This window comes from Triturus cristatus, chromosome 1_1 (assembly GCF_964204655.1).
Source record: "Triturus cristatus chromosome 1_1, aTriCri1.1, whole genome shotgun sequence".
In the NCBI taxonomy this organism is placed as follows: Eukaryota; Metazoa; Chordata; class Amphibia; order Caudata; family Salamandridae; genus Triturus; species Triturus cristatus.
The window spans coordinates 348,618,701-348,641,642 of NC_140579.1; positions in this window are offsets into that span (position 1 = coordinate 348,618,701).

The following is a 22,942-nucleotide window of genomic DNA, read 5'->3' on the forward strand; positions in this document are numbered from 1 at the left end:
TACTTTTCAGGGTCAGTACTGGGCTAAAAGATGTAGCACTGGGATCTCTCCTGATAACAGGTGAGTAAATCGGAATTCGTAGTTTGGCTGATTTTAGAGGAATATTTGTAAGTTCCAAAACTCCACACTTTGATACTTTTCAGCTGAAAACCACACAATGGATTCCTATGGAAGGAAATACAAGTTACTGGTAAGTACGCTTAAAATTAATTTTCAGGGTCAGTGCTGGGCTAAAAGATGCAGCACTGAGTTCTCTCCTGATAACAGGTGAGTAAATCGGAATTCCTAGTTCGGCTTATTTTAGAGGAATATTTGTAAGTTCAAAAAATCCACACTTAGAAACTTTTCTGCTGAAAACCACACAATGGATTCCTATGGAAGGAAATACAAGTTACTGGTAAGTACGCTTCGAATTACTTTTCAGGGTCAGTGCTGGGCTAAAAGATGCAGCACTGGGTTCTCTCCTGATAACAGGTGGGTAAATCGGAATTCGTAGTTCGGCTGATTTTAGAGGAATATTAGTAAGTTCCAAAACTCCACACTTAGAAACTTTTCTGCAGAAAACCACTCCATGGATTCCTATGGAAGGAAATACAAGTTACTGGTAAGTACGCTTAGAATTACCTTTCAGGGTCAGTGCTGGGCTAAAAGATGCAGCACTGGGTTCTCTCCTGATAACAGGTGAGTAAAACGGAATTCGTAGTTCGGCTGATTTTAGAGGAATATTTGTATGTTCCAAAACTCCACACTTAGAAACTTTTCTGCTGAAAACCACAGAATGGATTCCTATGGAAGGAAATACAAGTTACTGGTAAGTACGCTTAGAATTAATTTTCAGGGTCAGTGCTGGGCTAAAAGATGCAGCACTGGGGTCTCTCCTGATAACAGGTGAGTAAATCGGAATTCGTAGTTTGGCTGATTTTAGAGGAATATTTGTAAGTTCCAAAACTCCACACTTAGATACTTGTCTGCTGAAAACCACACAATGGATTCCTATGGAAGGAAATACAAGTTACTGGTAAGTACGCTTCGAATTACTTTTCAGGGTCAGTGCTGGGCTAAAAGATGCAGCACTTGGTTGTTTCCTGATAACAGGTGAGTAAATCGGAATTCGTAGTTTTGCTGATTTTAGAGGAATATTTGTAAGTTCCAAAACTCCACACTTAGAAACTTTTCTGCTGATAACCACACAATGGATTCCTATGGAAGGAAATACAAGTTACTGGCAAGTACGCTTAGAAATACTTTTCAGGTCAGTGCTGGGCTAAAAGATGCAGCACTGAGTTCTCTGCTGATAACATGTGAGTAAATCGGAAATTCGTAGTTCGGTGATTTTAGAGGAATATTTTAAAGTTCCAAAACTCCACACTTAGAAGAATTTCCAAGTGAAACCAGTCAATGTAAGCCTATGGCAGGAAATACAAGTTACTTGTAAGTACGCTTAGAATTACTTTTCAGGGTCAGTGCTGGGCTAAAAGATGCAGCACTGGGTTCTCTCCTGATAACAGGTGAGTAAATCGGAATTCGTAGTTCGGCTGATTTTAGAGGAATATTTGTAAGTTCCAAAACTCCACACTTAGAAACTTATCTGCTGATAACCACACAATGGATTCCTATGGAAGGAAATACAAGTTACTGGCAAGTACGCTTAGAATTACTTTTCAGGGTCAGTGCTGGGCTAAAGGATGCAGCACTGAGTTCTCTCCTGATAACATGTGAGTAAATCGGAAATTCTTATTTCGGTGATTTTAGAGGAATATTTTAAAGTTGCAAAACTCCACACTCAGAAGAATTTCCAAGGGAAACCAGTCAATGTTAGCCTATGGAAGGAAATACAAGTTACTGGTAAGTACGGTTAGAATTACATTTCAAGATCAGTACTGGCCTTAAAGATTCAGCACTGAGGTCTCTCCTGATAACAGGTGAGTAAATCGGAATTCGTAGTTCGGCTGATTTTAGAGGAATATTTTAAAGTTCCAAAACTCCACACTTAGAAGAATTTCCAAGTCAAACCAGTCAATGTTAGCCTATGGAAGGAAATTCAAGTTACTGGCAAGTACGGTTAGAATTACTTTTCAGGATCAGTACTGGCCTTAAAGATTCAGCACTGGGTTCTCCCCTGATAACAGGTGAGTAAATCGGAATTCGTAGTTCGGCTGATTTTAGAGGAATATTTGTAAGCTCCTAAACATCACACTTAAAAACTTTACTGCTGAAAACCACAGAATGGATTCCTATGGAAGGAAACACAAGCTACTGGTAAGTACGCTTAGAATTACTTTTCAGGGTCAGTGCTGGGCTAAAAGATGCAGCACTGGGTTCTCTCCTGATAACAGGTGAGTAAATTGGAATTCGTCGTTCCCGCTGATTTTAGAGGAATATTTGTAAGTTCCAAAACTCCACACTTAGATACTTTTCTGCTGAAAACCACACAATGGATTCCTATGGAAGGAAATACAAGTTACTTGTAAGTACGCTTAGAATTACTTTTCAGGGTCAGTGCTGGGCTAAAAGATGCAGCACTGGGTTCTCTCCTGATAACAGGTGAGTAAATCGGAATTCGTAGTTCGGCTGATTTTAGAGGAATTTTTGTAAGTTCCAAAACTCCACACTTAGATACTTTTCTGCTGAAAACCACACAATGGATTCCTATGGAAGGAAATACAAGTTAGTGGTAAGTACGCTTCGAATTACTTTTCAGGGTCAGTGCTGGGCTAAAAAATGCAGCACTTGGTTGTCTCCTGAGAACATGTGAGTAAATCGGAATTCGTAGTTCGGTGATTTTAGAGGAATATTTTAAAGTTCCAAAACTCCACACTTAGAAGAATTTCCAAGTGAAACCACTCAATGTTAGCCTATGGAAGGAAATTCAAGTTGCTGGTAAGAATGGTTAGAATTACTTTATAGAATCAGTACTGGCCTTAAAGATTCAGCAGTGGGTTCTCCCCTGATAACAGGTGAGTACATTGGAATTTGTAGTTCGTCTGATTTTAGAGGAATATTTGTAAATTCCAAAACTCCACACTTAGAAGAATTTCCAAGTGAAACCAGTCAATGTTAGCCTATGGAAGGAAATTCAAGTTACTGGTAAGTACGGTTAGAATTACTTTTCAGGATCAGTACTGGCCTTAAAGATTCAGCACTGAGGTCTCTCCTGATAACAGGTGAGTAAATCGAAATTCGTAGTTCGGCTGATTTTAGAGGAATATTTGTAAGTTCCAAAACTCCACACTTTGATACTTTTCAGCTGAAAACCACAGAATGGATTCCTATGGAAGGAAATACAAGTTACTGGTAAGTACGCTTAGAATTACTTTTCAGGGTCAGTACTGGGCTAAAAGATGTAGCACTGGGATCTCTCCTGATAACAGGTGAGTAAATCGGAATTCGAAGTTTGGCTGATTTTAGAGGAATATTTGTAAGTTCCAAAACTCCACACTTTGATACTTTTCAGCTGAAAACCACACAATGGATTCCTATGGAAGGAAATACAAGTTACTGGTAAGTACGCTTAAAATTAATTTTCAGGGTCAGTGCTGGGCTAAAAGATGCAGCACTGAATTCTCTCCTGATAACAGGTGAGTAAATCGGAATTCCTAGTTCGGCTTATTTTAGAGGAATATTTGTAAGTTCAAAAAATCCACACTTAGAAACTTTTCTGCTGAAAACCCCACAATGGATTCCTATGGAAGGAAATACAAGTTACTGGTAAGTACGCTTCGAATTACTTTTCAGGGTCAGTGCTGGGCTAAAAGATGCAGCACTGGGTTCTCTCCTGATAACAGGTGGGTAAATCGGAATTCGTAGTTCGGCTGATTTTAGAGGAATATTAGTAAGTTCCAAAACTCCACACTTAGAAACTTTTCTGCAGAAAACCACTCCATGGATTCCTATGGAAGGAAATACAAGTTACTGGTAAGTACGCTTAGAATTACCTTTCAGGGTCAGTGCTGGGCTAAAAGATGCAGCACTGGGTTCTCTCCTGATAACAGGTGAGTAAAACGGAATTCGTAGTTCGGCTGATTTTAGAGGAATATTTGTATGTTCCAAAACTCCACACTTAGAAACTTTTCTGCTGAAAACCACAGAATGGATTCCTATGGAAGGAAATACAAGTTACTGGTAAGTACGCTTAGAATTAATTTTCAGGGTCAGTGCTGGGCTAAAAGATGCAGCACTGGGGTCTCTCCTGATAACAGGTGAGTAAATCGGAATTCGTAGTTTGGCTGATTTTAGAGGAATATTTGTAAGTTCCAAAACTCCACACTTAGATACTTGTCTGCTGAAAACCACACAATGGATTCCTATGGAAGGAAATACAAGTTACTGGTAAGTACGCTTCGAATTACTTTTCAGGGTCAGTGCTGGGCTAAAAGATGCAGCACTTGGTTGTTTCCTGATAACAGGTGAGTAAATCGGAATTCGTAGTTTTGCTGATTTTAGAGGAATATTTGTAAGTTCCAAAACTCCACACTTAGAAACTTTTCTGCTGATAACCACACAATGGATTCCTATGGAAGGAAATACAAGTTACTGGCAAGTACGCTTAGAAATACTTTTCAGGTCAGTGCTGGGCTAAAAGATGCAGCACTGAGTTCTCTGCTGATAACATGTGAGTAAATCGGAAATTCGTAGTTCGGTGATTTTAGAGGAATATTTTAAAGTTCCAAAACTCCACACTTAGAAGAATTTCCAAGTGAAACCAGTCAATGTAAGCCTATGGCAGGAAATACAAGTTACTTGTAAGTACGCTTAGAATTACTTTTCAGGGTCAGTGCTGGGCTAAAAGATGCAGCACTGGGTTCTCTCCTGATAACAGGTGAGTAAATCGGAATTCGTAGTTCGGCTGATTTTAGAGGAATATTTGTAAGTTCCAAAACTCCACACTTAGATACTTTTCTGCTGAAAACCACACAATGGATTCCTATGGAAGGAAATACAAGTTAGTGGTAAGTACGCTTCGAATTACTTTTCAGGGTCAGTGCTGGGCTAAAAAATGCAGCACTTGGTTGTCTCCTGAGAACATGTGAGTAAATCGGAATTCGTAGTTCGGTGATTTTAGAGGAATATTTTAAAGTTCCAAAACTCCACACTTAGAAGAATTTCCAAGTGAAACCAGTCAATGTTAGCCTATAGAAGGAAATACAAGTTACTGGTAAGTACGCTTAGAATGACTTTTCAGGGTCAGTGCTGGGCTAAAAGATGCAGCACTGGGTTCTCTCCTGATAACAGGTGAGTAAATCGGAATTCGTAGTTCGGCTGATTTTAGAGGAATATTTGTAAGTTCCAAAACTCCACACTTAGAAACTTTTCTGCTGAAAACCACACAATGGATTCCTATGGAAGGAAATACAAGTCACTGGTAAGTACCCTTAGAATTACTTTTCATGGTCAGTGCTGGGCTAAAAGATGCAGCACTGAGTTCTCTCCTGATAACAGGTGAGTAAATCGGAATTCGTAGTTTGGCTGATTTTAGAGGAATATTTGTAAGTTCCAAAACTCCACACTTTGATACTTTTCAGCTGAAAACCACACAATGGATTCCTATGGAAGGAAATACAAGTTACTGGTAAGTACGCTTAAAATTAATTTTCAGGGTCAGTGCTGGGCTAAAAGATGCAGCACTGAGTTCTCTCCTGATAACAGGTGAGTAAATCGTAATTCCTAGTTCGGCTTATTTTAGAGGAATATTTGTAAGTTCAAAAAATCCACACTTAGAAACTTTTCTGCTGAAAACCACACAATGGATTCCTATGGAAGGAAATACAAGTTACTGGTAAGTACGCTTCGAATTACTTTTCAGGGTCAGTGCTGGGCTAAAAGATGCAGCACTTGGTTGTTTCCTGATAACAGATGAGTAAATCGGAATTCGTAGTTCGGCTGATTTTAGAGGAATATTTGTAAGTTCCAAAACTCCACACTTAGATACTTTTCTACTGAAAACCACACAGTGGATTCCTATGGAAGGAAATACAAGTTACTGGTAAGTATGCTTAGAATTACTTTACAGGGTCAGTGCTGGGCTAAAAGATGCAGCACTGGGTTGTCTCCTGATAACAGGTGTGTAAATCGGAATTCGTATTTCGGCTGATTTTAGAGGAATATTTGTAAGTTTCAAAACTCCACACGTAGAAGAATTTCCAAGTGAAACCAGTCAATGTTAGCCTATGGAAGGAAATTCAAGTTACTGGTAAGAACGGTTAGAATTACTTTTCAGGATCAGTACTGGTCTTAAAGATTCAGCAGTGGGTTCTCCCCTGATAACAGGTGAGTAAATTGGAATTTGTAGTTCGGCTAATTTTAGAGGAATATTTGTAAGTTCCAAAACTCCACACTTAGAAGAATTTCCAAGTGAAACCAGTCAATGTTAGCCTATGGAAGGAAATTCAAGTTACTGGTAAGTACGGTTAGAATTACTTTTCAGGATCAGTATTGGCCTTAAAGATTCAGCACTGAGTTCTCTCCTGATAACAGGTGAGTAAATCGGAATTCGTAGTTCGGCTGATTTTAGAGGAATATTAGTAAGTTCCAAAACTCTACACTTAGAAACTTTTCTGCTGAAAACCACAGAATGGATTCCTATGGAAGGAAATACAAGTTACTGGTAAGTACGCTTAGAATTACTTTTCAGGGTCAGTGCTGGGCTAAAAGATGCAGCACTGGGGTCTCTCCTGATAACAGGTGAGTAAATCGGAATTCGTAGTTTGGCTGATTTTAGAGGAATATTTGTAAGTTCCAAAACTCCACACTTAGATACTTTTCTGCTGAAAACCACACAATGGATTCCTATGGAAGGAAATACAAGTTACTGGTAAGTAGGCTTAGAATTACCTTTCAGGGTCAGTGCTGGGCTAAAAGATGCAGCACTGGGTTCTCTCCTGATAACAGGTGAGTAAAATGGAATTCGTAGTTCGGCTGATTTTAGAGGAATATTTGTAAGTTCCAAAACTCCACACTTAGAAACTTTTCTGCTGAAAACCACAGAATGGATTCCTATGGAAGGAAATACAAGTTACTGGTAAGTACGCTTAGAATTACTTTTCAGGGTCAGTGCTGGGCTAAAAGATGCAGCACTGGGGTCTCTCCTGATAACAGGTGAGTCAATCGGAATTCGTAGTTCGGCTGATTTTAGAGGAATATTTGTAAGTTCCAAAACTCCACACTTAGATACTTTTCTACTGTAAACCACACAGTGGATTTCTATGAAAGGAAATACAAGTTATTGGTAAGTATGCTTAGAATTACTTTTCTGGGTCAGTGCTGGGCTAAAAGATGCAGCACTGGGTTGTCTCCTGATAACAGGTGTGTAAATTGGAATTCGTATTTCGGCTGATTTTAGAGGAATATTTGTAAGTTTCAAAACTCCACACGTAGAAGAATTTCCAAGTGAAACCAGTCAATGTTAGCCTATGGAAGGAAATTCAAGTTACTGTTAAGAACGGTTAGAATTACTTTATAGGATCAGTACTGGCCTTAAAGATTCAGCAGTGGGTTCTCCCCTGATAACAGGTGAGTACATTGGAATTCGTAGTTCGTCTGATTTTAGAGGAATATTTGTAAATTCCAAAACTCCACACTTAGAAGAATTTCCAAGTAAAACCAGTCAATGTTAGCCTATGGAAGGAAATTCAAGTTACTGGTAAGTACGGTTAGAATTACTTTTCAGGATCAGTACTGGCCTTAAAGATTCAGCACTGAGGTCTCTCCTGATAACAGGTGAGTAAATCGAAATTCGTAGTTCGGCTGATTTTAGAGGAATATTTGTAAGTTCCAGAACTCCACACTTTGATACTTTTCTGCTGAAAACCACAGAATGGATTCCTATGGAAGGAAATACAAGTTACTGGTAAGTACGCTTAGAATTACTTTTCAGGGTCAGTGCTGGGCTAAAAGATGCAGCACTGGGGTCTCTCCTGATAACAGGTGATTAAATTTGGAATTCGTAGTTTGGCTGATTTTAGAGGAATATTTGTAAGTTCCAAAACTCCACACTTAGATACTTTTCTGCTGAAAACCACACAATGGATTCCTATGGAAGGAAATACAAGTTACTGGTAAGTACGCTTAGAATTACTTTTCAGGGTCAGTGCTGGGCTAAAAGATGCAGCACTGAGTTCTCTCCTGATAACAGGTGAGTAAATCGTAATTCCTAGTTCGGCTTATTTTAGAGGAATATTTGTAAGTTCAAAAAATCCACACTTAGAAACTTTTCTGCTGAAAACCACACAATGGATTCCTATGGAAGGAAATACAAGTTACTGGTAAGTACGCTTCGAATTACTTTTCAGGGTCAGTGCTGGGCTAAAAGATGCAGCACTTGGTTGTTTCCTGATAACAGATGAGTAAATCGGAATTCGTAGTTCGGCTGATTTTAGAGGAATATTTGTAAGTTCCAAAACTCCACACTTAGATACTTTTCTACTGAAAACCACACAGTGGATTCCTATGGAAGGAAATACAAGTTACTGGTAAGTATGCTTAGAATTACTTTACAGGGTCAGTGCTGGGCTAAAAGATGCAGCACTGGGTTGTCTCCTGATAACAGGTGTGTAAATCGGAATTCGTATTTCGGCTGATTTTAGAGGAATATTTGTAAGTTTCAAAACTCCACACGTAGAAGAATTTCCAAGTGAAACCAGTCAATGTTAGCCTATGGAAGGAAATTCAAGTTACTGGTAAGAACGGTTAGAATTACTTTTCAGGATCAGTACTGGTCTTAAAGATTCAGCAGTGGGTTCTCCCCTGATAACAGGTGAGTAAATTGGAATTTGTAGTTCGGCTAATTTTAGAGGAATATTTGTAAGTTCCAAAACTCCACACTTAGAAGAATTTCCAAGTGAAACCAGTCAATGTTAGCCTATGGAAGGAAATTCAAGTTACTGGTAAGTACGGTTAGAATTACTTTTCAGGATCAGTATTGGCCTTAAAGATTCAGCACTGAGTTCTCTCCTGATAACAGGTGAGTAAATCGGAATTCGTAGTTCGGCTGATTTTAGAGGAATATTAGTAAGTTCCAAAACTCCACACTTAGAAACTTTTCTGCTGAAAACCACAGAATGGATTCCTATGGAAGGAAATACAAGTTACTGGTAAGTACGCTTAGAATTACTTTTCAGGGTCAGTGCTGGGCTAAAAGATGCAGCACTGGGGTCTCTCCTGATAACAGGTGAGTAAATCGGAATTCGTAGTTTGGCTGATTTTAGAGGAATATTTGTAAGTTCCAAAACTCCACACTTAGATACTTTTCTGCTGAAAACCACACAATGGATTCCTATGGAAGGAAATACAAGTTACTGGTAAGTAGGCTTAGAATTACCTTTCAGGGTCAGTGCTGGGCTAAAAGATGCAGCACTGGGTTCTCTCCTGATAACAGGTGAGTAAAATGGAATTCGTAGTTCGGCTGATTTTAGAGGAATATTTGTAAGTTCCAAAACTCCACACTTAGAAACTTTTCTGCTGAAAACCACAGAATGGATTCCTATGGAAGGAAATACAAGTTACTGGTAAGTACGCTTAGAATTACTTTTCAGGGTCAGTGCTGGGCTAAAAGATGCAGCACTGGGGTCTCTCCTGATAACAGGTGAGTCAATCGGAATTCGTAGTTCGGCTGATTTTAGAGGAATATTTGTAAGTTCCAAAACTCCACACTTAGATACTTTTCTACTGTAAACCACACAGTGGATTTCTATGAAAGGAAATACAAGTTATTGGTAAGTATGCTTAGAATTACTTTTCTGGGTCAGTGCTGGGCTAAAAGATGCAGCACTGGGTTGTCTCCTGATAACAGGTGTGTAAATTGGAATTCGTATTTCGGCTGATTTTAGAGGAATATTTGTAAGTTTCAAAACTCCACACGTAGAAGAATTTCCAAGTGAAACCAGTCAATGTTAGCCTATGGAAGGAAATTCAAGTTACTGTTAAGAACGGTTAGAATTACTTTATAGGATCAGTACTGGCCTTAAAGATTCAGCAGTGGGTTCTCCCCTGATAACAGGTGAGTACATTGGAATTCGTAGTTCGTCTGATTTTAGAGGAATATTTGTAAATTCCAAAACTCCACACTTAGAAGAATTTCCAAGTAAAACCAGTCAATGTTAGCCTATGGAAGGAAATTCAAGTTACTGGTAAGTACGGTTAGAATTACTTTTCAGGATCAGTACTGGCCTTAAAGATTCAGCACTGAGGTCTCTCCTGATAACAGGTGAGTAAATCGAAATTCGTAGTTCGGCTGATTTTAGAGGAATATTTGTAAGTTCCAAAACTCCACACTTTGATACTTTTCTGCTGAAAACCACAGAATGGATTCCTATGGAAGGAAATACAAGTTACTGGTAAGTACGCTTAGAATTACTTTTCAGGGTCAGTGCTGGGCTAAAAGATGCAGCACTGGGGTCTCTCCTGATAACAGGTGATTAAATTTGGAATTCGTAGTTTGGCTGATTTTAGAGGAATATTTGTAAGTTCCAAAACTCCACACTTAGATACTTTTCTGCTGAAAACCACACAATGGATTCCTATGGAAGGAAATACAAGTTACTGGTAAGTACGCTTCGAATTACTTTTCAGGGTCAGTGCTGGGCTAAAAGATGCAGCACTTGGGTGTTTCCTGATAACAGGTGAGTAAATCGGAATTCGTAGTTCGGCTGATTTTAGAGGAATATTTGTAAGTTCCAAAATTCCACACTTAGAAACTTTTCTGCTGATAACCACACAATGGATTCCTATGGAAGGAAAAACAAGTTACTGGCAAGTACGCTTAGAATTACTTTTCAGGGTCAGTGCTGGGCTAAAAGATGCAGCACTGAGTTCTCTCCTGATAACATGTGAGTAAATCGGAATTCGTAGTTCGGTGATTTTAGAGGAATATTTTAAAGTTCCAAAACTCCACACTTAGAAGAATTTCCAAGTGAAACCAGTCAATGTTAGCCTATGGCAGGAAATACAAGTTACTGATAAGTACGCTTAGAATTACTTTTCAGGGTCAGTGCTGGGCTAAAAGATGCAGCACTGGGTTCTGTCCTCATAACAGGAGAGTAAATCGGAATTCGTAATTCGGCTGATTTTAGAGGAATATATATAAGTTCCAAAACTCCACACTTAGAAACTTTTCTGCTGAAAACCACACAATGGATTGCTATGGAAGGAAATACAAGTTACTGGTAAATACGCTTAGAATTACTTTTCAGGGTCAGTGCTGGGCTAAAAGATGCAGCACTGGGATCTCTCCTGATAACAGGAGAGTAAATCGGAATTCGTAGTACGGCTGATTTTAGAGTAATATTTTAATGTTCCAAAACTCCACACTTAGAAGAATTTCCAAGTGAAACCAGTCAATGTTAGCCTATGGAAGGAAATACAAGTTACTGGTAAGTACGGTTAGAATTACTTTTCAGGATCAGCATTGGCCTTAAAGATTCAGCACTGAGGTCTCTCCTGATAACAGGTGAGTAAATCGGAATTCGTAGTTCGGCTGATTTTAGAGGAATATTTGTAAGTTCCAAAACTCCACACTTAGATACTTTTCTGCTGAAAACCACACAATGGATTCCTATGGAAGGAAATACAAGTTACTGGTAAGTACGCTTAGAATTACTTTTCAGGGTCAGTGCTGGGCTAAAAGATGCAGCACTGGGGTCTCTCCTGATAACAGGTGAGTAAATCGGAATTCGTAGTTTGGCGGATTTTAGAGGAATATTTGTAAGTTCCAAAACTCCACACTTAGATACTTTTCTGCTGAAAACCACACAATGGATTCCTATGGAAGGAAATAGAAGTAACTGGTAAGTATGCTTAGAATTACTTTTCAGGATCAGTGCTGGGCTAAAAGATGCAGCACTGGGTTGTCTCCTGATAACAGGTGTGGAAATCGGAATTCGTATTTCGGCTGATTTTAGAGGAATATTTGTAAGTTTCAAAACTCCACACGTAGAAGAATTTCCAAGTGAAACCAGTCAATGTTAGCCTATGGAAGGAAATTCAAGTTACTGGAAAGTACGGTTAGGATTACTTTTCAGGATCAGTACTGGCCTTAAATATTCATCACTGAGTTCTCTCCTGATAACAGGTGAGTAAATCAGAATTCGTAGTTCGACTGATTTTAGAGGAATATTAGTAAGTTCCAAAACTCCACACTTAGAAACTTTTCTGCTGAAAATCACAGAATGGATTACTATGGAAGGAAATACAAGTTACTGGTAAGTACGCTTAGAATTACTTTTCAGGGTCAGTGCTGGGCTAAAAGATGCAGCACTGGGGTCTCTCCTGATAACAGGTGAGTAAATCGGAATTCGTTGTTTGGCTGATTTTAGAGGAATATTTGTAAGTTCCAAAACTCCACACTTAGATACTTTTCTGCTGAAAACCACACAATGGATTCCTATGGAAGGAAATACAAGTTACTGGTAAATACGCTTAGAATTACCTTTCAGGGTCAGTGCTGGGCTAAAAGATGCAGCACTGGGTTCTCTCCTGATAACAGGTGAGTAAAACGGAATTCGTAGTTCGGCTGATTTTAGAGGAATATTTGTAAGTTCCAAAACTCCACACTTAGAAACTTTTCTGCTGAAAACCACAGAATGGATTCCTATGGAAGGAAATACAAGTTACTGGGAAGTACGCTTAGAATTACTTTTCAGGGTCAGTGCTGGGCTAAAAGATGCAGCACTGGGGTCTCTCCTGATAACAGGTGAGTAAATCGGAATTCGTAGTTTGGCTGATTTTAGAGGAATATTTGTAAGTTCCAAAACTCCACACTTAGATACTTTTCTGCTGAAAACCACACAATGGATTCCTATGGAAGGAAATACAAGTTACTGGTAAGTACGCTTCGAATTAATTTTCAGGGTCAGTGCTGGGCTAAAAGATGCAGCACTTGGTTGTTTCCTGATAACAGGTGAGTAAATCGGAATTCGTAGTTCGGCTGATTTTAGAGGAATATTTGTAAGTTCCAAAACTCCACACTTAGAAACTTTTCTGCTGATAACCACACAATGGATTCCTATGGAAGGAAATACATGTTACTGGCAAGTACGCTTAGAATTACTTTTCAGGGTCAGTGCTGGGCTAAAAGATGCAGCACTGAGTTCTCTCCTGATAACATGTGAGTAAATCGGAATTCGTAGTTCGGTGATTTTAGAGGAATATTTTAAAGTTCCAAAACTCCACACTTAGAAGAATTTCCAAGTGAAACCAGTCAATGTTAGCCTATGGCAGGAAATACAAGTTACTTGTAAGTACGCTTAGAATTACTTTTCAGGGTCAGTGCTGGGCTAAAAGATGCAGCACTGGGTTCTCTCCTGATAACAGGAGAGTAAATCGGAATTCGTAATTCGGCTGATTTTAGAGGAATATATGTAAGTTCCAAAACTCCACACTTAGAAACTTTTCTGCTGAAAACCACACAATGGATTCCTATGGAAGGAAATACAAGTTACTGGTAAGTACGCTTAGAATTACTTTTCAGGGTCAGTGCTGGGCTAAAAGATGCAGCACTGAGTTCTCTCCTGATGACATGTGTGTAAATTGGAATTCGTAGTTTGCCTTATTTTAGAGGAATATTTGTAAGTACCAAAACTCCACACTTCGAAACTACTCTGCTGAAAACCACATAATGGATTCCTATGGAAGGAAATACAAATTACTGGTAAGTATGCTTAGAATTACTTTTCAGGGTCAGTGCTGGGCTAAAAGATGCAGCACTGGGGTCTCTCCTGATAACAGGTGAGTAAATCGGAATTCGTAGTTTGGCTGATTTTAGAGGAATATTTGTAAGTTCCAAAACTCCACACTTAGATACTTTTCTGCTGATAACCACACAATGGATTCCTATGGAACGAAATACAAGTTACTGGCAAGTACGCTTAGAATTACTTTTCAGGGTCAGTGCTGGGCTAAAAGATGCAGCACTGAGTTCTCTCCTGATAACATGTGAGTAAATCGGAATTCGTAGTTCGGTGGTTTTAGAGGAATATTTTAAAGTTCCAAAACTCCACACTTAGAAGAATTTCCAAGTGAAACCAATCAATGTTAGCCTATGGCAGGAAATACAAGTTACTGGTAAGTACGCTTAGAATGACTTTTCAGGGTCAGTGCTGGGCTAAAAGATGCAGCACTGGGTTCTCTCCTGATAACAGGTGAGTAAATTGGAATTCGTAGTTTGGCTGATTTTAGAGGAATATTTGTAAGTTCCAAAACTCCACACGTAGAAGAATTTCCAAGTGAAACCAGTCAATGTTAGCCTATGGAAGGAAATTCAAGTTACTGGTTAGTACGGTTAGAATTACTTTTCAGGATCAGTACTGGCCTTAAAGATTCAGCACTGAGTTCTCTCCTGATAACAGGTGAGTAAATCGGAATTCGTAGTTCGGCTGATTTTAGAGGAATATTAGTAAGTTCCAAAACTCCACACTTAGAAACTTTTCTGCTGAAAATCACAGAATAGATTCCTATGGAAGGAAATACAAGTTACTGGTAAGTACGCTTAGAATTACTTTTCAGGGTCAGTGCTGGGCTAAAAGATGCAGCACTGGGGTCTCTCCTGATAACAGGTGAGTAAATCGGAATTCGTAGTTCGGCTGATTTTAGAGGAATATTAGTAAGTTCCAAAACTCCACACTTAGAAACTTTTCTGCTGAAAACCACACAATGGATTCCTATGGAAGGAAATACAAGTTACTGGTAAGTACGCTTAGAATTACTTTTCAGGGTCAGTGCTGGGCTAAAAGATGCAGCACTGAGTTCTCTCCTGATGACATGTGTGTAAATTGGAATTCGTAGTTTGGCTTATTTTAGAGGAATATTTGTAAGTACCAAAACTCCACACTTCGAAACTTCTCTGCTGAAAACCACACAATGGATTCCTATGTAAGGAAATACAAGTTACTGGTAAGTACACGTAGAATTGTTTTTCAGGGTCAGTGCTGGGCTAAAAGATGTAGCACTGGGATCTCTCCTGATAACAGGTGAATAAATCGGTATTCGTAGTTCAGCTAATTTTAGAGGAATATTTGTAAGTTCCAAAACTCCACACTTTGATACTTTTCTGCTGAAAACCACACAATGGATCCCTATGGAAGGAAATACAAGTTACTGGTAAGTACGCTTAGAATTACTTTTCATGGTCAGTTCTGGGCTAAAAGATGCAGCACTGTGTTCTCTCCTGATAACAGGTGAGTAAATCGGAATTCGTAGTTCGGCTGATTTTAGAGGAATATTTGTAAGTTCCAAAACTCCACACTTAGAAACTTTTCTGCTGAAAACCACACAATGGATTCCTATGGAAGGAAATACAAGTTACTGGTAAGTACGCTTAGAATTACTTTTCATGGTCATTGCTGGGCTAAAAGATGCAGCACTGGGATCTCTCCTGATAACAGGTGAGTAAATCAGAATTCGTAGTTTGGTTGATTTTAGAGGAATATTTGTAAGTTACAAAACTCCACACGTTGATACTTTTCTGCTGAAAACCACACAATGAATTCCTATGGAAGGCAATACAAGTTACTGGTAAGTACGCTTAGAATTAATTTTCAGGGTCAGTGCTGGGCTAAAAGATGCAGCACTGAGTTCTCTCCTGATAACAGGTGAGTAAATCGGAATTCGTAGTTCGGCTGATTTTAGAGGAATATTTGTAAGTTCCAAAACTCCACACTTAGAAGAATTACCAAGTGAAACCGGTCAATCTTAGCCTATGGAAGGAAATTCAAGTTACTGGCAAGTACGGTGAGAATTACTTTTCAGGATCAGTACTGGCCTTAAAGATTCAGCACTGGGTTCTCCCCTGATAACAGGTGAGTAAATCGGAATTCGTAGTTCGGCTGATTTTAGAGGAATATTTGTAAGTTCCAAAACACCACACTTAGAAACTTTTCTGCTGAAAACCACATAATGGATTCCTATGGAAGGAAATACAAGTTACTGGTAAGTATGCTTAGAATTACTTTTCAGGGTCAGTGCTGGGCTAAAAGATGCAGCACTGGGGTCTCTCCTGATAACAGGTGAGTAAATCGGAATTCGTAGTTCAGCTGATTTTAGAGGAATATTTGTAAGTTCCAAAACTCCACACTTTGATACTTTTCTGCTGAAAACCACACAATGGATCCCTATGGAAGGAAATACAAGTTACTGGTAAGTACGCTTAGAATTACTTTTCAGGGTCAGTTCTGGGCTAAAAGATGAAGCACTGTGTTCTCTCCTGATAACAGGTGAGTAAATCGAAATTCGTAGTTCGGCTGATTTTAGAGGAATATTTGTAAGTTCCAAAACTCCACACTTAGATACTTTTCTGCTAAAAACCACACAATGGATATCAATGGAAGGAAATATAAGTTACTGGTAAGTACGCTTCAAACTACTTTTCAGGGTCAGTGCTGTGCTAAAAGATGCAGCACTGGGTTCTCTCCTGATAACAGGTGAGTAAATCGGAATTCGTAGTTCGGCTGATTTTAGAGGAATATTTGTAAGTTCCAAAACTCCACACTTAGATACTTTTCTGCTAAAAACCACACAATGGATATCAATGGAAGGAAATATAAGTTACTGGTAAGTACGCTTCGAACTACTTTTCAGGGTCAGTGCTGTGCTAAAAGATGCAGCACTGGGTTCTCTCTCGATAACAGGTGAGTAAATCGGAATTCGTAGTTCGGCTGATTTCAGAGGAATATTTGTAAGTTCCAAAACTCCACACTTAGAAAATTTTCTGCTGAAAACCACACAATGGATTTCTATGGAAGGAAATACACGTTACTGGTAAGTACCCGTATAATTACTTTTCAGGGTCAGTGCTGCGCTAAAAGATGCAGCACTGGGGTCTCTCCTGATAACAGGTGAGTAAATCGGAATTCGTAGTTCGGCTGATTTTAGAGGAATATTTGTAAGTTCCAAAACACCACACTTAGAAACTTTTCTGCTGAAAACCACATAATGGATTCCTATGGAAGGAAATACAAGTTACTGGTAAGTATGCTTAGAATTACTTTTCAGGGTCAGTGCTGGGCTAAAAGATGCAGCACTGGGGTCTCTCCTGATAACAGGTGAGTAAATCGGAATTCGTAGTTCAGCTGATTTTAGAGGAATATTTGTAAGTTCCAAAACTCCACGCTTTGATACTTTTCTGCTGAAAACCACACAATGGATCCCTATGGAAGGAAATACAAGTTACTGGTAAGTACGCTTAGAATTACTTTTCAGGGTCAGTTCTGGGCTAAAAGATGCAGCACTGTGTTCTCTCCTGATAACAGGTGAGTAAATCGGAATTCGTAGTTCGGCTGATTTTAGAGGAATATTTGTAAGTTCCAAAACTCCACACTTAGATACTTTTCTGCTGAAAACCACACAATGGATCCCTAAGGAAGGAAATACAAGTTACTGGTAAGTACGCTTAGAATTACTTTACAGGGTCAGTGCTGGGCTAAAAGATGCAGCACTGGGATCTCTCCTGATAACAGGTGAGTAAATCGGAATTCGTAGTTCGGCTGATTTTAGAGGAATATTTGGAAATTCCAAAACTTCACACTTAGATACTTTTCTGCTAAAAACCACACAATGGATATCAATGGAAGGAAATATAAGTTACTGGTAAGTACACTTCGAACTACTTTTCAGGGTCAGTGCTGTGCTAAAAGATGCAGCACTGGGTTCTCTCTCGATAACAGGTGAGTAAATTGGAATTCGTAGTTCGGCTGATTTCAGAGGAATATTTGTAAGTTCCAAAACTCCACAGTTAGAAACTTTTCTGCTAATAACCACACAATGGATTCCTATAGAAGGAAATACAAGTTACTGGTAAGTACGCTTAGAATTACTTTTCAGGGTCAGTTCTGGGCTAAAAGATGCAGCACTGTGTTCTCTCCTGATAACAGGTGAGTAAATCGGAATTCGTAGTTCGGCTGATTTTAGAGGAATATTTGTAAGTTCCAAAACTCCACACTTAGATACTTTTCTGCTGAAAACCATCCAATGGATCCCTAAGGAAGGAAATACAAGTTACTGGTAAGTACGCTTAGAATTACTTTACAGGGTCAGTGCTGGGCTAAAAGATGCAGCACTGGGATCTCTCCTGATAACAGGTGAGTAAATCGGAATTCGTAGTTCGGCTGATTTTAGAGGAATATTTGTAAATTCCAAAACTCCTCACTTTCATACTTTTCTGCTGAAAACCACACAATGGATTCCTATGGCAGGAAATACAAGTTACTGATAAGTACACTTAGAATTACTTTTCAGGGTCAGTGCTGGGCTAAAAGATGCAGCACTGGGATCTCTTCTGATAACAGGTGAGTAAATCGGAATTCGTAGTGCGGCTAATTTTAGAGGAGTATTTGTAAGTTCCAAAACTCCACACTTAGAAACTTTTCTGCTGAAAACCACACAATGGATTCCTATAGAAGGAAATACAAGTTACTGGTAAGTATGCTTAGAATTACTTTTCAGGGTCAGTGCTGGGCTAAAAGATGCAGCACTGGGTTCTCTCCTAATAACAGGAGAGTAAATAGGAATTCGTAGTTCGGCTGATTTTAGAGGAATATTTGTAAGTTCCAAAACTCCACACTTAGAAGAATTTCCAAGTGAAACCAGTCAATGTTAGCCTATGGCAGGAAATACAAGTTACTGGTAAGTACGCTTAGAATGACTTTTCAGGGTCAGTGCTGGGCTAAAAGATGCAGCACTGGGTTCTCTCCCGATAACAGGTGAGTAAATCGGAATTCGTAGTTCGGCTGATTTTAGAGGAATATTTGTAAGTTCCAAAACTCCACACTTAGAAACTTTTCTGCTGAAAACCACACAATGGATTCCTATGGAAGGAAATACAAGTTACTGGTAAGTACGCTTAGAATTACTTTTCATGGTCAGTGCTGGGCTAAAAGATGCAGCACTGGGATCTCTCCTGTCAACAGGTGAGTAAATCAAAATTCGTAGTTCGGCTGATTTTAGAGGAATATTTGTAAGTTACAAAACTCCACACGTTGATACTTTTCTGCTGAAAACCACACAATGGATTCCTATGGATTTTAGAGGAATATTTGTAAGTTCCAAAACACCACACTTAGAAACTTTTCTGCTGAAAACCACATAATGGATTCCTATGGAAGGAAATACAAGTTACTGGTAAGTATGCTTAGAATTACTTTTCAGGGTCAGTGCTGCGCTAAAAGATGCAGCACTGGGGTCTCTCCTGATAACAGGTGAGTAAATCGGAATTCGTAGTTCGGCTGATTTTAGAGGAATATTTGTAAGTTCCAAAACACCACACTTAGAAACTTTTCTGCTGAAAACCACATAATGGATTCCTATGGAAGGAAATACAAGTTACTGGTAAGTATGCTTAGAATTACTTTTCAGGGTCAGTGCTGGGCTAAAAGATGCAGCACTGGGGTCTCTCCTGATAACAGGTGAGTAAATCGGAATTCGTAGTTCAGCTGATTTTAGAGGAATATTTGTAAGTTCCAAAACTCCACACTTTGATACTTTTCTGCTGAAAACCACACAATGGATCCCTATGGAAGGAAATACAAGTTACTGGTAAGTACGCTTAGAATTACTTTTCAGGGTCAGTTCTGGGCTAAAAGATGCAGCACTGTGTTCTCTCCTGATAACACAGTGAGTAAATCGGAATTCGTAGTTCGGCTGATTTTAGAGGAATATTTGTAAGTTCCAAAACTCCACACTTAGATACTTTTCTGCTGAAAACCACACAATGGATCCCTAAGGAAGGAAATACAAGTTACTGGTAAGTACGCTTAGAATTACTTTACAGGGTCAGTGCTGGGCTAAAAGATGCAGCACTGGGATCTCTCCTGATAACAGGTGAGTAAATCGGAATTCGTAGTTCGGCTGATTTTAGAGGAATATTTGGAAATTCCAAAACTCCACACTTAGATACTTTTCTGCTAAAAACCCCACAATGGATATCAATGGAAGGAAATATAAGTTACTGGTAAGTACGCTTCGAACTACTTTTCAGGGTCAGTGCTGTGCTAAAAGATGCAGCACTGGGTTCTCTCTCGATAACAGGTGAGTAAATTGGAATTCGTAGTTCGGCTGATTTCAGAGGAATATTTGTAAGTTCCAAAACTCCACAGTTAGAAACTTTTCTGCTAATAACCACACAATGGATTCCTATAGAAGGAAATACAAGTTACTGGTAAGTATGCTTAGAATTACTTTTCAGGGTCAGTGCTGGGCTAAAAGATGCAGCACTGGGTTCTCTCCTAATAACAGGAGAGTAAATAGGAATTCGTAGTTCGGCTGATTTTAGAGGAATATTTGTAAGTTCCAAAACTCCACACTTAGAAAATTTTCTGCTGAAAACCACACAATGGATTTCTATGGCAGGAAATACAAGTTACTGGTAAGTACGCGTATAATTACTTTTCAGGGTCAGTGCTGGGCTAAAAGATGCAGCACTGGGGTCTCTCCTGATAACAGGTGAGTAAATCGGAAGTCGTAGTTCGGCTGATTTTAGAGGAATATTTGTAAGTTCCAAAACTCCACACTTAGATACTTTTCTGCTGAAAACCACACAATGGATTCCTATTGAAGGAAATACAAGTTACTGGTAAGTACGCTTCGAATTACTTTTCAGGGTCAGTGCTGGGCTAAAAGATGCAGCACTTGGTTGTCTCCTGATAACAGGTGAGTAAATCGGAATTTGTAGTTCGGCTGATTTTAGAGGAATATTTGTAAGTTCCAAAACTCCACACTTAGAAACTTTTCTGCTGATAACCACACAATGGATTCCTATGGAAGGAAATACAAGTTACTGGCAAGTACGCTTAGAATTACTTTTCAGGGTCAGTGCTGGGCTAAAAGATGCAGCACTGAGTCCTCTCCTAATAACATGTGAGTAAATCGGAATTCGTAGTTCGGCTGATTTTAGAGGAATATTTGTAAGTTCCAAAACTCCACACTTAGAAACTTTTCTGCTGAAAACCACACAATGGATTCCTATGGAAGGAAATACAAGTTACTGGTAAGTACGCTTAGAATTACTTTTCATGGTCAGTGCTGGGCTAAAAGATGCAGCACTGGGATCTCTCCTGATAACATGTAAGTAAATCGGAATTCGTAGTTCAGCTGATTTTAGAGGAATATTTTAAAGTTCCAAAACTCCACACTTAGAAGAATTTCCAAGTGAAACCAGTCAATGTTAGCCTATGGCAGGAAATACAAGTTACTGGTAAGTACGCTTAGAATGACTTTTCAGGGTCAGTGCAGGGCTAAAAGATGCAGCACTGGGTTCTCTCCCGATAACAGGTGAGTAAATCGGAATTCGTAGTTCGGCTGATTTTAGAGGAATATTTGTAAGTTCCAAAACTCCACACTTAGAAACTTTTCTGCTGAAAACCACACAATGGATTCCTATGGAAGGAAATACAAGTTACTGGTAAGTACGCTTAGAATTACTTTTCATGGTCAGTGCTGAGCTAAAAGATGCAGCACTGGGATCTCTCCTGATAACATGTAAGTAAATCGGAATTCGTAGTTCAGCTGATTTTAGAGGAATATTTTAAAGTTCCAAAACTCCACACTTAGAATAATTTCCAAGGGAAACCAGTCAATGTTAGCCTATGGAAGGAAATACAAGTTACTGGTAAGTACGGTTAGAATTACTTTTCAAGATCAGTACTGGCCTTAAAGATTCAGCACTGAGGTCTCTCCTGATAACAGGTGAGTAAATCGGAATTCGTAGTTCGGCTGATTTTAGAGGAATATTTGAAAGTTCCAAAACTCCACACTTAGAAGAATTTCCAAGTGAAACCAGTCAATGTTAGCCTATGGAAGGAAATTCAAGTTACTGGCAAGTACGGTTAGAATTACTTTTCAGGATCAGTACTGGCCTTAAAGATTCAGCACTGGGTTCTCCCCTGATAACAGGTGAGTAAATCGGAATTCGTAGTTCGGCAGATTTTAGAGGAATATTTGTAAGTTCCAAAACATCACACTTAGAAACTTTACTGCTGAAAACCACAGAATGGATTCCTATGGAAGGAAACACAAGCTACTGGTAAGTACGCTTAGAATTACTTTTCAGGGTCAGTGCTGGGCTACAAGATGCAGCACTGGGTTCTCTCCTGATAACAGGTGAGTAAATTGGAATTCGTCGTTCGGCTGATTTTAGAGGAATATTTGTAAGTTCCAAAACACCACACTTAGAAACTTTTCTGCTGAAAACCACATAATGGATTCCTATGGAAGGAAATACAAGTTACTGGTAAGTATGCTTAGAATTACTTTTCAGGGTCAGTGCTGCGCTAAAAGATGCAGCACTGGGGTCTCTCCTGATAACAGGTGAGTAAATCGGAATTCGTAGTTCGGCTGATTTTAGAGGAATATTTGTAAGTTCCAAAACACCACACTTAGAAACTTTTCTGCTGAAAACCACATAATGGATTCCTATGGAAGGAAATACAAGTTACTGGTAAGTATGCTTAGAATTACTTTTCAGGGTCAGTGCTGGGCTAAAAGATGCAGCACTGGGGTCTCTCCTGATAACAGGTGAGTAAATCGGAATTCGTAGTTCAGCTGATTTTAGAGGAATATTTGTAAGTTCCAAAACTCCACACTTTGATACTTTTCTGCTGAAAACCACACAATGGATCCCTATGGAAGGAAATACAAGTTACTGGTAAGTACGCTTAGAATTACTTTTCAGGGTCAGTTCTGGGCTAAAAGATGCAGCACTGTGTTCTCTCCTGATAACAGGTGAGTAAATCGGAATTCGTAGTTCGGCTGATTTTAGAGGAATATTTGTAAGTTCCAAAACTCCACACTTAGATACTTTTCTGCTGAAAACCATCCAATGGATCCCTAAGGAAGGAAATACAAGTTACTGGTAAGTACGCTTAGAATTACTTTACAGGGTCAGTGCTGGGCTAAAAGATGCAGCACTGGGATCTCTCCTGATAACAGGTGAGTAAATCGGAATTCGTAGTTCGGCTGATTT